Source organism: Mus caroli, unplaced genomic scaffold (genome assembly GCF_978045245.1).
Source record: "Mus caroli unplaced genomic scaffold, Mus_caroli_1 scaffold_1, whole genome shotgun sequence".
NCBI classification, from domain to species: Eukaryota; Metazoa; Chordata; class Mammalia; order Rodentia; family Muridae; genus Mus; species Mus caroli.
The window spans coordinates 48,745,128-48,759,537 of NW_028227256.1; the positions used below are offsets into that span (position 1 = coordinate 48,745,128).

Genomic DNA, 14,410 nt, shown 5'->3' on the forward strand with positions numbered 1-14,410 from the left:
TATCTGTTAAGGAGGACAGAGGATCTAATTCATGAAGTAGTTTGAATAACATGTAAAACACTGGAACAGAAAAACAGATGCACGAAAACTGCTCATTAAATATTGGCAGCTTTGGGTAAAGGTAGAAATAGCCTTGTAATGTTGGTTGGCAGAGTTGAAAGTTTGGATGTAGCTCTGTGACAGAGTGCTGGCCTGCCACATGTGACCCTGTCTTCAGTGCTAGAATTTTCACTAGATCACTCAGGGACAATAAAGAACTTGTGGAAGAAAGACGCTTGGTCTGGCACTTTCCATAGTTGGTTTCTCTTCCAGCAAGCTCAAGCAGACTGCTAGCCTTCCATAATCTGGGAGAACAAGAGAAGCTGTTAGAACAGAAGTCATGACCCAGGCAATCGACATCCATAGAGGGCATGGTACCTCTGTAATGACAATAGTTGTACCCATTATTTATTGATTGCCTTTGGGGTGGGTTGGCATTATGCAAATATTGTCCTATTTGCCTTTGAACGGACTCTCTGAAATAGCTTTACAACTGACAGCAAGAATTCAGAGAGCCTAAATAATTTTAATGTGATCCACTAAGACCCCAAATGAAAGCACAATCCTACATTTACTCATTAAAATATATAATAGACATTATATAGAGATGTATAGATTATAGATGGAGATAGGCAGATTCTCATTATGTAACCCCAGCTGACCTAGAACTCACTAGTAGTGCAGTCTAGTCTCAAATTCATAGAGGTCTCCGGCTCTGCCACCTCACCTGACCACTGGGATAATATATTACATTTACCAGCATAATGAATTATATAGAGAACTACTCTGCCTAAAGGAACATAGACGAGGCAATATTTAAATTAAACAGTGGTCTGATTTGCATGGATAGGCCACAGATCAGACTAATTTCCCTTTCTTTTCATCTCAAAAAAACAAAACAAAACAAAAAAGAGAGAAAAGAAAAAGAAAAGAGAAGACAGAAACAAGATTTTCTTTCTATCTGAAATTAATTTATACAATTTTTTAGGCAGTTTTTGTGATTTTATTTAAATACAAAACATACACACAAGCCATTTATTCATTTTCTTTGCTGTGTAGCCTGGCATTGGGATTGGTGGCTCTGATGGCCAGCTGTGCTGCTCTTTCTGCGATGGCTTCTCGGTTCTTAGAGGACACACTGTGAGCCACTTCAGCACAGTAAAATTTGTTACACATCAGCAACACTTCCAGTTCCTTGACATTGTGGACCAGAAACTTCCAGAAGCCACTAGGCAGCATGTGCTTGGTTTTCTTGGTGCTCTAGTAACCAATGTTGGGCATTAGGATCTGGCCCTTGAATCTTCCCTGCACCCTGTTGTCAATGCCTCTGGGTTTACTCCAGTTCTGCTTTCACCGATTTTCACATATCGGTCTGACTGGTGCCTGCTGAACTTCTAGGTCTTCTTTTTGACGATCTTGGGCTTCACCAGAGGTCGGAGGGCAGCTATGATGCCTTTTACAAAAGTCAGACCCACGTTAGTAAAGAAATTGGCCCAGTACTCGGGAGGCAGAGGCAGGTGGATTTCTGAGTTCGAGGCCAGCCTGGTCTACAAAGTGAGTTCCAGGACAGCCAGGGCTATACAGAGAAACCCTGTCTCGAAAAACCAAAAAAAAAAAAAAGAAAAACCCTGGAAGGTGGGGCTGCCTGTCTCAGGCCTTGAGTGATGTTGCAGAGTGTCTTCCAATCACCAGCTACCGAGCAGAGCAAACTGGGAGTGGAGTGGGTACCTCTGCTAGACTTGTTCTCCCTCCTGCTTCCAAAGCTGACAGAATACTAGTAATTTACATATTTTTTTATCAACATCATACTGTTTAGTAACAGGATATATGTTTTCTGAACTTGAGTTTATCACTCCTACAATTAGATTATTATATATTATACATGATATCATACATTATATATTTTGTTACATGCTATGTATTTATCATATATAATATTATATTAATATTATCTATTATACATTGTACATGATACATTATATCATTGTAGTGGTTTGAATATGTTTGGCTCAGGGAGTGGCACTATTTGGAGGTGTGGCCTTGGAGTAGGTGTGTCACTGTGGGCATGGGCTTTAAGACCTTCCTCCTACCTTCCTGAAAGCCAGTCTTCCACTAGCAGCCTTCAGATGAAGATGTATAATTCTTAGCTCCTCCTGTGCCATGCCTGTCTAGATGCTGCTATACTCCCACCTTGATGATAATAGACTGAACTTCTAAACCTGTAAGCCAGCCCCAATTAAATGATGTCCTTTATAAGACTTGCCTTGGTGGTGATGTCTGTTCACAACAGTAAAACCCTAATTAAGACAGTCATATATTATATTTAATAATATATAATATAAAATTATATATTTGTATGTATGTTATACATACACACATTTAAAATCATATGTCTGCGATAAGGGGTCTCAAAATCAATGTATGTTCAATACACTCAGCTACAACATATCTCTGTTTCTTGTAAGAAGTCCCTTGATGGACTATGTCCCAAGGAAAATACCAAAGTATGACCTTGACCATGATAGTGTGAAGATTGGAAAAAGAATGGACTCCATAGGTTCATATACATGAATGCTTGGTCAGCAGAAAGTTCGGAAAGATTTTCACACAGTTTGGAACTGTTTGAAAGGATTACCAGCATTCTGAGGCATGACCTTTGGAGTGGGCGTGACCTTGTTAAAGGAAGTGTGTCACTGGAGGTGGCAGGAGTTGAGTCTTCAAAAGCCCATGCCAGACCCAGTCTCTCTCCCTTTCCCTCTTCTCCTTTCTGTCTATGGATCAGGATGTAGCTCTTAGCTACTCCTCCAGCACATGTGTGCCTGCATGCTGCCATGCTCCTAACCATGATGATGATGGACTGAACCTCTGGAACTGTAAGCCAGCCTCCAGTTAAATGCTTTTCCTTATTGCTTTGGTCATGGTGTCTCTTCACAGCCACAAAAAAGTGACTAAGACAGACAGGTACTGGACAAAAATTTTTCATCACTTAATGTGAAAAATGAATAGCTGGGGATATTATGCATGTTCCAAATGATGTCCAAGCTGAACAACTGGATGTCCTATCCATTCTATGCTATAGGGCTTCCTCCTCTCACAAGGGGAGACCTCTTGTTAACAGTGGACACCAGTCATTTAATGCAAGGAAAGATAACTACTACACAGGAATGGAATATAAATCTCTATCCACAAACTCAAATGTGCAAGAGATGTTTTATTTCTCAGCAACAAAATGGTACAATAATATAAAAAACAATCTACTCTGAATGTCAGATTCAAGTTTTCTGAGTGGCAAAAACAATTCTGGGACTCACTTTCTTTTTTCTTTTTTCTTTTTTCTTTTCTTTTTTTGACTGTCCTAAATTGTTTATTGGATATGAATTTTACAAATATCACGCGTATTAGCGGTAACGGTGGAGCTGGAGAGTAGTGCGCCTTCTCCAGGCTGCACGGCGGGAACCACCAATAGTGTGGTGGAACTTGTGGCCCTTTCCAAGGCCACGGCTCTTTCGGCCAGCAGATGTCAGTCCACGCATCATTCTGTTTGTGGACTGGTTTGGTGATCCTCTGGGTGTCAGAATTTCTTCTGATAGCTTTATGGAACGGATCAATGAGGATAACCTCAAAAAATTTATATGTGGAATTTTCACCAACCCAGTAGGAATTCAGAACTCTCAAAGCCCCACAATGGCGCCCAGCTCTCTCCTCAGCAACAGACTGAAGGCTCCGGGCAAATTTCAGCTGGTTAACACCATGGTGGACAGGCTTGCCGTAAGTTGCACCCTTAGGAACTGGGCGTTTACAACCACCACAGCAAACACGAATCCTGTAAATGACATAGCCTTGCTTAGCCTTGCACCCTAGTCTTCGAGCTTTATCAGGCTGGGTGGGGCGGGGAGCCCTGTGCAGTGCAGAGAGCTGGCGGTGTTGCCAGCAGCGGACCCTCAGAAGAAAGCGCATCATGTTGGACTGCTTCTTCCTCCATAGCTCCTGGATGTATTTGTATGCACCCATCTTGGCTCACCTGATGGCTGCCGCCAGAGGAAAGGAGGAAGCCTTTCTCGGGACTCACTTTCTATGAGCTATAAGTTTGAAAGGAAAAAGATGGGGAGCAAAGGGAAATAGATTTATCTCTGCTCTTTGGAGGTCCAGCAACCCAAAGGGCTGATTGGATGGACACTGGTCACATATAATGGGCTTCGGGAGGGCTCTTGCCTGTCCCTGCTATCAAAGTGTCTTCTGAGTTCCCTGTATGCCCCTAGGGTGAGGCTGGGGCTATGCAGAGCACTTCAGAAAATCTGTGCTGTTTATGGGTACTCAGGAACCATTCTCCCACCTACGTCAAGCTGGTTAGGGCACTCTGGGATGCAGCCTCAGCCCTCCTGAGTCAGGACATATTCTATAGGCAGATACTATAGCTACTTCAAGCATCGGGAAGCTTTCTCAGGCTCTAGCTGCAATTAGGGGCAGTCACCCTAATCACCCAAGGTTTCTGTTGTCCTCATTGGAAACAAACTGGCAGCTGATGTTCTTGATTTCCCCTCTAACAGTCAGCAGAGCCCATTGCACTTGACCCATCAGCTGACCCTTTGCGGTGGGAAATCTGGTTCCTGTGTCATGGTGTTTGCTGAGACCATTAACTTTGCTTGAGAACACTCTATTCCCTGTAGGTTTGATACATTTGAACTCAACTCAGAAAGACATGTGTTTATTCTTTGAGTCAGTAGATGCCCACAGTCTGGCTTCAAAATGAAGAATCTCTAAAAGACTACAAGAAAACACAAGAATGAAATTCTTTTGCAACTGTTTCCATGAACATTCAAGCTGCTAAAGGAAACTGGGGGGCTGCTACGGACTGAAGCAGGTCCTAGAGGAATGGGTCTGAGAAAATGACATGTTTCACTCAATCTGGTAATAGTAGTCAGGAACGCACAGTCTCCTCTGCACCTGAAGGGCTGGGTGCAACTAGTTTGTACAGGAGTCAGGCACAAGAAGGGATCAGCTGAAATTTATGTTTCCATAACATAGAAGTGGTGCCATTTCTCCAGGCATGACCCTCGGTTCCTGGGGAGCAAGCCTCCTTACGTTTTGTATTCTTCATCAGTGCCACCTACCCCCTGGAATAAAAATGTAAAATGTGACACATAAATACAGATATTGTTATTCTGGTATGCCAAATCAATTAATAATGGTAAGAGTCCCCTCTGACAGGTGGCAGCTGCCTGAGGATGGCAACAGCTCTTGAACTCTGAAGCTACAGCCACAAATGGAGAACCCTGGGTGCTTATGCAGCCTGTCCTTGGAACTACAGCTTGCTGTCATTTGACAACCCACAGCCACAGTTGGATGGGTCCAAGCAGAGAGGGAAGCTTTTCCTGCCTAACTGAAAACATATTCAAGCTCCCAGACAGAACAGGCCACTTTGTTTGTTTTTTGGTTTTTAGACAGACAGGGTTTCTCTGTAGCCCTGGCTGTCCTGAAACTCACTCTGTAGACCGAACTGTCCTCATACATAGAGATTTGCCTGCCTCTGCCTCCCAAGTGCTGGGACTAAAGGCTCAGCTCCTGGTAAGATTTTAATGTACTCAAGTACTCCCTCCCATATCCATCCTCAATTCACCCCCCAAAAATAGATGGCAGCACCCTCTATTTCCAGGAATAAGTCATGTATGATCTTGTGTTACACAGCTTGTGTACCTGACAGATGGTGTGGTGTGTGGGTGCACCCAAGGGCCACAATCTTTTTTTTCTCTCAAAATAGAGCCAAACGTTATTTGTAAAATGGATTTTCTAAGGCCAAGACACAGCTTGGGAAACCTCTGTTGTATACAATATGGAGTAACTTAGAGTAAGGTGCAGCCTGGACTCAACTGTTCCTCTTGAACTGAAAATTCACCTAGAAATGAACACATGAACCTACTTCCCAAACTGCTACTTGTACAAGATTCTGTCTTGGGAGATGACAACCCTGTCAGCTCTTGCCTCCACCCTTCAGACATCTAGTCTACTGTCTGGTTGACAGGTCTACTGTGCCTCTTGCATCCATCCATTCCCTGCCTCTGTGGCTGATGAGCCTTCATTCTGGGGTTGAAGTAATACAAGACTCCCAAAGCAGTGTCTCCAGCCCCATCTCACTTCTTCAATTCAGCCTTTTCATTTCAGTTCTCATGATGCCTCTTAAACAAATTACCAGGAAAACATAACCATCTGGGCAGGAAGGAAATCATTTTAAAGAAGTACGTGCCCCTCTCCCTCAACTATCAGACTGTTGAAACAATAGACCCCGAGAAACAGAAATAGCCTCAGGAATCTCATGCTGGGAGAAGGAAGGGCTTGGGACATAAGGGCGGCTAGAGGAGGAACTTGTCTCACCTTGTCAGCTGGCCTTGCTAGAGAACTTGAGCCTACACATTGGTGTTGAGTGGGACCTCGAGTTGACTGGACTGCTTAGTTGTGTAGAGCTCACTCTTTCTACTTATGCCTTTCCCACCCGTTAGGAAACTAAAGAAGATATATTTGGGCAGGGAGGTCACTGGATCTCTTTGTCTCCTTTCAAAATGTTGCCACATTGAATAGATCTCCTTTCTGTTTCTCACTAATATATTTTTAAAGATTTATTTATTAGTATACATAAGTACACTGTAGCTGACTTCAGACACACCAGAAGAAGGTTTCAGATTTCATTACTGATGGTTATGAGCCAGGATTTGAACTCAGGACCTTCGGAAGAGCAATCAGCGCTCTTACCCACTGAGCCATCTCTCCAGCCCATTTTTTTTTTTTTTAAATTGTTCTTCTTAGTCAGGCGGGATGGTGCACGCTTTTAATCCCAGCACTCAGGAGGCAGAGGCAGGTGGATCTCTGTGAGTTCGAGGACAGCCTGATCTACATAGTAAGTTCCAGGATAGCCAGGGGCTGTTATATAGAGAAACCTTGTTTGGAAAAAACAAAAAACAAATTGCTCTTCTTTGAGCAATATTGCATGATGCTTCTGTTTAAAACCCTCTCATGTGACCTTCTCTCCAGTAAGTGGTCCCTTGAGCCCTCTGTCCCTGGACTTTGATCACATGTTTGAAATTACCTTCTTTCTTGCCCATGCAAATATCCTTTCTTTCACCTGCAACTGGAAGCCTTTGGCCCAAGGCCAAAAATTTTAAATTATTTACTTTTTAAATTTCTTACTTTTCTCTCATTATTTTCCTCCCTAGGTCTTCAGCTTGGAACTAGCTAGCTTGCTGGAGATGCAAAACCAATATCTCTTGCTCTTATGCAGTAAACACCTGTCTTAGAAAAGGAAGCTGGGTTACTGTCCTCAGTAGTATATTCTGAGCCAAGAGAAATTGCTGTTGTATTTGATAGTCAGCCATAGAGTTACATGAATATAACTTCATGCAAAGAATAGGCAAGTAGGTCTAATGACTGTCCCTCATGGGTGAGGACCCTAAGGTCCCTGAGGTCATATAACCAGTAAGCAATAGGGCTGCAACCAGAAAAAAACTGCACTTAAAATTGGATTTGAAGCTGAGCCCTACATTCACCCTCTACAGTGGAGAGTCTACGCCATGCTGACTGCTCTGTACCCAAATATATTCTCACTATTAGCAGAACAGGTAGAGTTCACTTGAGGATATCTTGCTCCTCAATACGCCTCAATAAAAGCTCTCAACCTAGGAATTTGAAGGCCATCCTGCAGTTGAATCTTAAGCATCTTTGAGAACATAATCCCCAAGGGTTCCGACCCATGCCCTTCATTCGGAGGGATGAGTGCCACCTAGTGGACAGTTTTTGTTTCTCTTTAACCTCAGTTTTTTTTTTTTAATTAGGTATTTATTTCATTTACATTTCAATGCTATCCCAAAAGTGCCCCACACACTCTCCCACCCACTTCCCCACCCACCCACTCCCACTTCTTGGCCCTGGTGTTCCCCTGTACTGAGGCAGATAAAGTTTGCATGACCAATGGGCCTCTCTTTCCTCTGATGCCCAACTAGGCCATCTTCTACTGCATATGCAGCTAGAGACATGAGCTCTGGGGGTAATGGGTAGTTCATATTGTTGTTCCACCTATAGGGTTGCAGTTCCCTTTAGCTCCTTGGGTACTTTCTCTAGCTCCTCCATTGGGGGCCCTGTGATCCATCCAATAGCTGACTGTGAGCATCCACTTATGTGTTTGCTAGGCCCCGGCATAGTCTCACAAGAGACAGCTATATCTGGGTCCTTTCAACAAAATCTTGCTAGTGTATGCAATGGTGTCAGTGTTTGGAGGCTGATTATGGGATGGATCCCTGGCTATGGCAGTCTCTAGATGGTCCATCCTTTTGTCTCAGCTCCAAACTGTGTCTCTGTAACTCCTTCCATGGGTGTTTTGCTCCCAATTCTAAGAAGGGGCAAAGTGTCCACACTTTGGTCTTATTCTTCTTGAGTTTCATGTGTTTAGTAAATTGTATCTTATATCTTGGGTATTCTAAGTTTCTGGGCTAATATCCACTTATCACCTCAGTTTTAGTATCCACAATCCATGAGGATTTCAAGAGTTACTTGAATATACTGTTATACAATAACAGTCTTAGCACAGTGCCAGGATCCTAAAGGATTATCCACCTTTTTATTATTTTATATTAGGTTTGATTTCTATTGAGTAAACTATGAAGTGTGCTTAGAAACAAGTCAAAATTTTATCTTTTTTACTGAATACCTTTCTCATTTTTCATAGAAAGGGAAATGTATATGCAAAATACTTATATTCTAATATTTGGAATTTCTGTCTGTACAATGGTGATAATAACATTTATGTCGTGTGGGCAAAGTGATTTAAATAAATTCATGCATGTAAGGTGCTAGGACAGCTCCTGACATACAAAAGATATTCAATAAAGCATTATATATTACCTTCATTATCCCATTGAGAACAAAAATACAGAATTAAGAGAAAATAAACGTAGTAATTTCTGGAATTCCTGGGGATCATCCCTTTTGTAAACAGGCTGCTTTGAGAGAGAAGGTTAAACATTAGAAGTAGACTTCAAGTTACTGGTTAGTTCATATTGTTGTTCCACCTACAGATTAAAGTTCCCATTTATTCTAGAAACCTTTTCCAGTTATCTGATGAAGCAGGCTAGAAAGCAACAAGGAGAGACAAGAGTCCCCACCCACTAATAACTTAGATTCCACAGACTTAATTTGTGATCAGTAAGAAGTGAGGTCAGATCTAAGTGGAGATGCCCTTTATGTCTGGTAAGCCCAGCTAATGCCCCTCCCTTCCTGAGCCAGTCCCCCTCCCTGCCAGGTAACTTACATAACGTGCCTCCATTTCTGATACCTGACTATGATGAGATGCCATGATGAGATGCTTTTTGCTGTTTACAAGTAAACAGGACCCTTCCAAGGCATATGTTCGTTTGAAGGAGTGTAGATGGCCTCACACAGGGAACCCCAGATACAAAAATGCCAAATGTCCCCTTTTGCTGTAAGGTTTCTAGTTTCAAAATGTAGTGCTGTGACATGATCTATGGAGTAGCAGCCAAATGATCCTTAGGAAGAAAAAAATAAACCAAAGCTTCACGTTTTACTGGGTTGAGAGGCCTTCACAGGGTAATTCCAGGGCTTGGGAAGGTGAGGCAGGAAGATGGCTATGAGTTTGAGTTTTGGCTGTTTAGTGAGACTGTATCAGTGAATAACTGAAGAGTGAAGAACAGGAGAATGACAATAGAGGGGCAGGGAGGAAGCACCATGAACATCAAAGCTCAGTCTTCCTCCCTGCTATTCACACTTTCAAGGCTTTGGGTATCAGGAAGTTTCTCTGGGGTTGTGTTTCTGGTAGCCTGCTCTAGACATCATGGTTTTAACTGCATAATGAGTGCACAAAGCCAGTGCAACTTTTATAAGATAAACACCACCTGAGTTTCTAAAAGCATCTCTCTGGACAAAGCACACAACAACTAGGCAGGAAGGCTCTAATTATACCTGTGTTAGCTTCCTGTACCAATAACAGGTCATAAGTCATAAATGGATTTCTGTTATGATTTAAACATTTAAATAAGTGGGGTCTTTATAAAATGCTTTTGTCTGCTAGCTTTTCTAGCCACTTCTGACTTCTCCTGCTCCCTTTCATCCACCAGTCACCAAATGATACAAATATAGTCTTCAAGACATGATCTCTCACTAAGGAATCTAGGCTGGCCTTGAACTCTCTGCAATTGTCCTGTCCCAGTCTCCCAAAGGTGAGATTACAGATGTAAACCATTATGCTCATAGAAAAGAGCTTGTTCTGGTCAGAAAATGTCCTGTTGTGCTTAGGGAGAAAAACCCCACAAATACCACTCTATCTTTAGGAGCAATCATTGCTACTCAAGTGGGGATGCAGAAGAAAAGGGTTTCAACCCACTGAAGTAGCCTCTCTCAGTAAACTCTCAGTGCTTCATGTCCTGTTCGGCTTCAGTTACGGGTCCTTGTTGATCTCTTCAAATAGTAGATTTGAGGACTTTACCTGTGAAACCCTTCTGAATTACAGAATACCGCCCGGCACTTAGCTCTCTGCTGCATGTTTCTTAAGTTTCCACTGGGGAGGATAGGGCAACGGATGTTCTCATTCAACTGTTTGGAAGACAGAATGGTATCTTCTCTTCACCATGATACATGAAGCCCTGCTACAAACTGTTGAGATCCTCGTATGTTGCCCGGCCCATTGGGGAAACAGTCTGGCAGCAACACGATACCTAGCACAGCACTTCCATATAATGGACTAAATGAATGTTACTCTAATTGAATTGGATAGGCTAAGGGCCCACAGCCAAGTCCTGGCATGCAGCAGCGCTGAGAACTATCAGAATGTCACCACCGGTGAACGCTGCAAACTTATCTAAGGCATTTTATCTCCCAGTAAAAAGACTGGATTTTCTAGTCTGCCACTTTGGTGAATAACCAGTTTTTTACTAGAGGAATTGTTTGACTGAACTGCGAGAAACCCAGGAAGATATTGACTCTCTAATTAATATGGCCATTATTAAACTCTACTGTCATTTTCATAAGTGATCATTATATATTAATATTTTTAAGTTCCTGCTGCATGGTTGCTTTCTGATCTAGCAAGTCCAACCATTTTGCAAGGCTAATTGCTGTGGCACAAATGATTTTCTGGATGGAAACTGCTTCTTCCAAACCACTTTATTTTGCTCAAATTTCCCAGTCAGAGTTGGCATGAAGATTTGGGGAGTACCCAGTCCATGTTCCTTCCAGTGGGTGACTTTTTAAAGCCAACCACAAATTACAAGTTAATTACTTTAGTCTCAATAAAATTGGCTAATCCAACCCCTTATTTTAAAGTTAAAAACTCCCTCAGCATAGACAGCCTTGAATTAACTACAGTTTGTAAACACCAACCACATCAGTGGGGCTTCCCAAGAAAAAAACTCTGAAAATAATAGTGATATTGTATAGACTGTTTGCAAAAAAGACCACGAGATTTGTGTTTGAAAACAAAGCTGGGTGTGGTGAAATTCAAAAGGCAAATTCAACTTATTATGGCCTAGCAAGAAAGACTTATCTCAGCATTAAACAGCCAAGATCTGCATATTATCTCTCTGTTCCGTAGTAAGATCCTAGGGTACCACCCCTTAAAAGACACTCCAGAGCAGACTTCGCTTTCTTATCTTAAAAAGGCATGAAACACACTGAAGAAAACCCATGGCTTTGATTTTCCTTGTTCTTCCAAATCCAGGGTACCATGACTACAATAATCAAATACAAAGAAAGATTTTGATATTTTTAATATTAGAAATCTTTATACAGTGCCAATTTCTTAAGAAAATCTGATTTTATAAAATACATTTCTTTTCAATAGTCCCTTAGTTTCAGCCAATATACCTTGAAGTGGCTGTATTTTAGCCTTTCCTCTTCTGACTTCCCTAATCTAGGTTCTCACTGTCTTCTGAGACTAGGACAATTATCTGCAGGTGTGTTTAGACCTTTCTGCTAGGACTCACCATCTAAAGCCCAAACCCAAAGGTAACGAGTATACTGATAACGGCTTTCTGTTGCTACAACAAAGTACCTAAAGTTGATTCTTGATTTTTAAAAGCTGGGGGCAGGGGGACAGGTACTTACTGTACAGTTTTGGAAGCTGAACATCTAAAATCCGTGGTCCTGTCTGTCTGGCCTCTGTTGAGAGTCCCTTTGGTGGAGACTAAACCTAGTGGGTGGTATCAACGTCAGAACACATGCCAGTTCGAGGGATTCCAAGACAGGAAGACAGGGATGGAAAAGGGGATCAATCTGACTATTTTTAGAACACCATGTTCTTGTAAGATCTTTCCCTAGAGATGATTGTTGTTCCCTCTGAAGGCCAGGCTCTGATACCAGAATCACACTCTCACTGAATCCCTGGCTCAGTACCACAACACTGAGCAACACTGTAGAGGACACATTCAAGATGGATCAAAATCGTGGCGAGCCTATACACAGAGAGAGAGTTGATAATACTCCGAAAAGCAGCAGAATTAGGAAAGTGAAATCCAGGCTAATGAAAAGAGCTTAGGGAGGGAAGGAGGTGATCCGGGGAGCAGCGTATAAACAGAGCATGCGAACTGGGAAGGTGTGTTCATAAGCGGAACAACAATGCTTTACTTCGAACATTGGAGAGTCAAGAAGTCCTTGTCATACTCTCTACTTACCTTCATTTATATATACTAATGCATTAATTTGAAAGTAATAGAATATTATACAATAACATTTTTTTAAAATCAGACAAGTTAACATTGACTTAAAGAAAAAAGTTATTAAAAACCATTGACTAGACCTGGCAATAGTGTGAAATTAAGACTACAACTGAGATTTATGGACTTGGGCGAGTGGGAAGAAGTCTATATTTCTTAGCAGACCATCAGAAGTGCAGACTTCCAGTGAGATGACTCACCTGAAAAAAGTACTCGCTTCTAAGCCTGGCCGTCTGAGTTTGATCCTCAGAGCACACACGCTGGAAGGAGAGCAGTGACTTTTCAAGTCTTCTAACCTCTACATACATGCATGTGTCACCGCACCCCTTGCAAACAAAATAAACAAATATGTAACAAATTTTCTTTAAATAAAAAAAGTGCAGACTCTAGTTTTTATTTTTTTCCCTACCAATTTCTTTTCATAGCTCCCCTCCCACACAAACCATAATTTTTGTGTTTCCATGCTGTTGTACGAGTTTGGATGAATATGATCTGCAACAGGAACAAATTGGATACGAGGACTCTGATCTAATCGATATGTCCTGAGATCATCGGGAAGTGAAAAGCAGGAGATGAGCCATTGTGGAAGTCGTGTGTCACTGTGTTCTCAGAGGGTGCATCTTGCTCACAGTCCTTTTGTCTCTGTGTTTCTCTGCCATCATTAGCTGAGTGGATTTGCTCCATCTCACCCTCTGTCCCCCGATGCGTGGTCTCACTTAGGTCCAAAGCCACTGCGTTAACTGCCTGCAGACCAAAACCTCAGCTACCCTAAGCTGAAGACAAACATTTCCTAGCTTATATGTGTGCCCCAGGTGTCTGCCACAGCTCTGTGACATCTTCCTGCTGAGCTCTTTGCTCTCCGCCACTTGATGAACTCCTATTCAACCCTAGAAGGCTCAGCCCACATATTCCTTTCTCTCCGATATATTGTACTTCTCACAGGCAGAATTTCCCTTTTAATTTCCAGTTTCCTATCTGCTACACACACACACACACACACACATGAATTCACACATATATGGGTGCACACACACATGAATTCACACATATATAGGTGCACACATGATATGCACATACACACACATTGCATTGAGTGCTCAATTTTGCTTACTAATCTTTTATCTAAAGGAGCACCTTAAAATCGAAGCTTTCTCAGTGTTGAGCCTCCAGGACCTCAGGCAGTGCATGATACGGAGAAGGTGAGGCTCTGCAACACAGGAGAAATTGACTTCAACAAGCATAGCCTTTTTCTGATCAAATCGCTGGTGGCCACCACCTCACTCAGATGCCCAAGTAATGCAGCGGGTTGAACTTCAGTTCTGCAGGTGGAGAGCAGTCAATGCCAAACAGGCAGACGTGTTACAGAGAGGAGAGGCTAGAGACAAAAGCTCCTGAGCAGGCTCCTAGGGGGGACCTGAGGAACTCTTAATGGAATTTAGTCTTGGGCAGACACCTCTGCGAAACCTGTTACCCATTGCTTCTAAACTAATGGGGCCTGTTACCCATTGCTTCCAGAAGCTTTCAGGTCCTCAGCAACCAAGAGAGACTGAAGGAGTGACAGGAGGCAAGCAGATATGGTCACTGAAAAGGAGAGAGAATGTGAAGCCTTCCTACCAATTCAGTGCACACCTGCACTGCACGCACTTCCGAGAGAAGTTGGCATG

The 14,410-nt window shown here is 42.4% G+C and overlaps 2 pseudogenes; both read right to left on the bottom strand.

Moving 5' to 3' along the window:
* Window positions 1-1,074: 1,074 nt before the first annotated feature.
* On the bottom strand, window positions 1,075-2,690 carry LOC110295126 (large ribosomal subunit protein eL32 pseudogene; annotated as a pseudogene).
* A 747-nt stretch (window positions 2,691-3,437) lies between these two features.
* On the bottom strand, window positions 3,438-4,062 carry LOC110299277 (large ribosomal subunit protein eL15 pseudogene; annotated as a pseudogene).
* Between the last annotated feature and the right edge of the window lie 10,348 nt (window positions 4,063-14,410).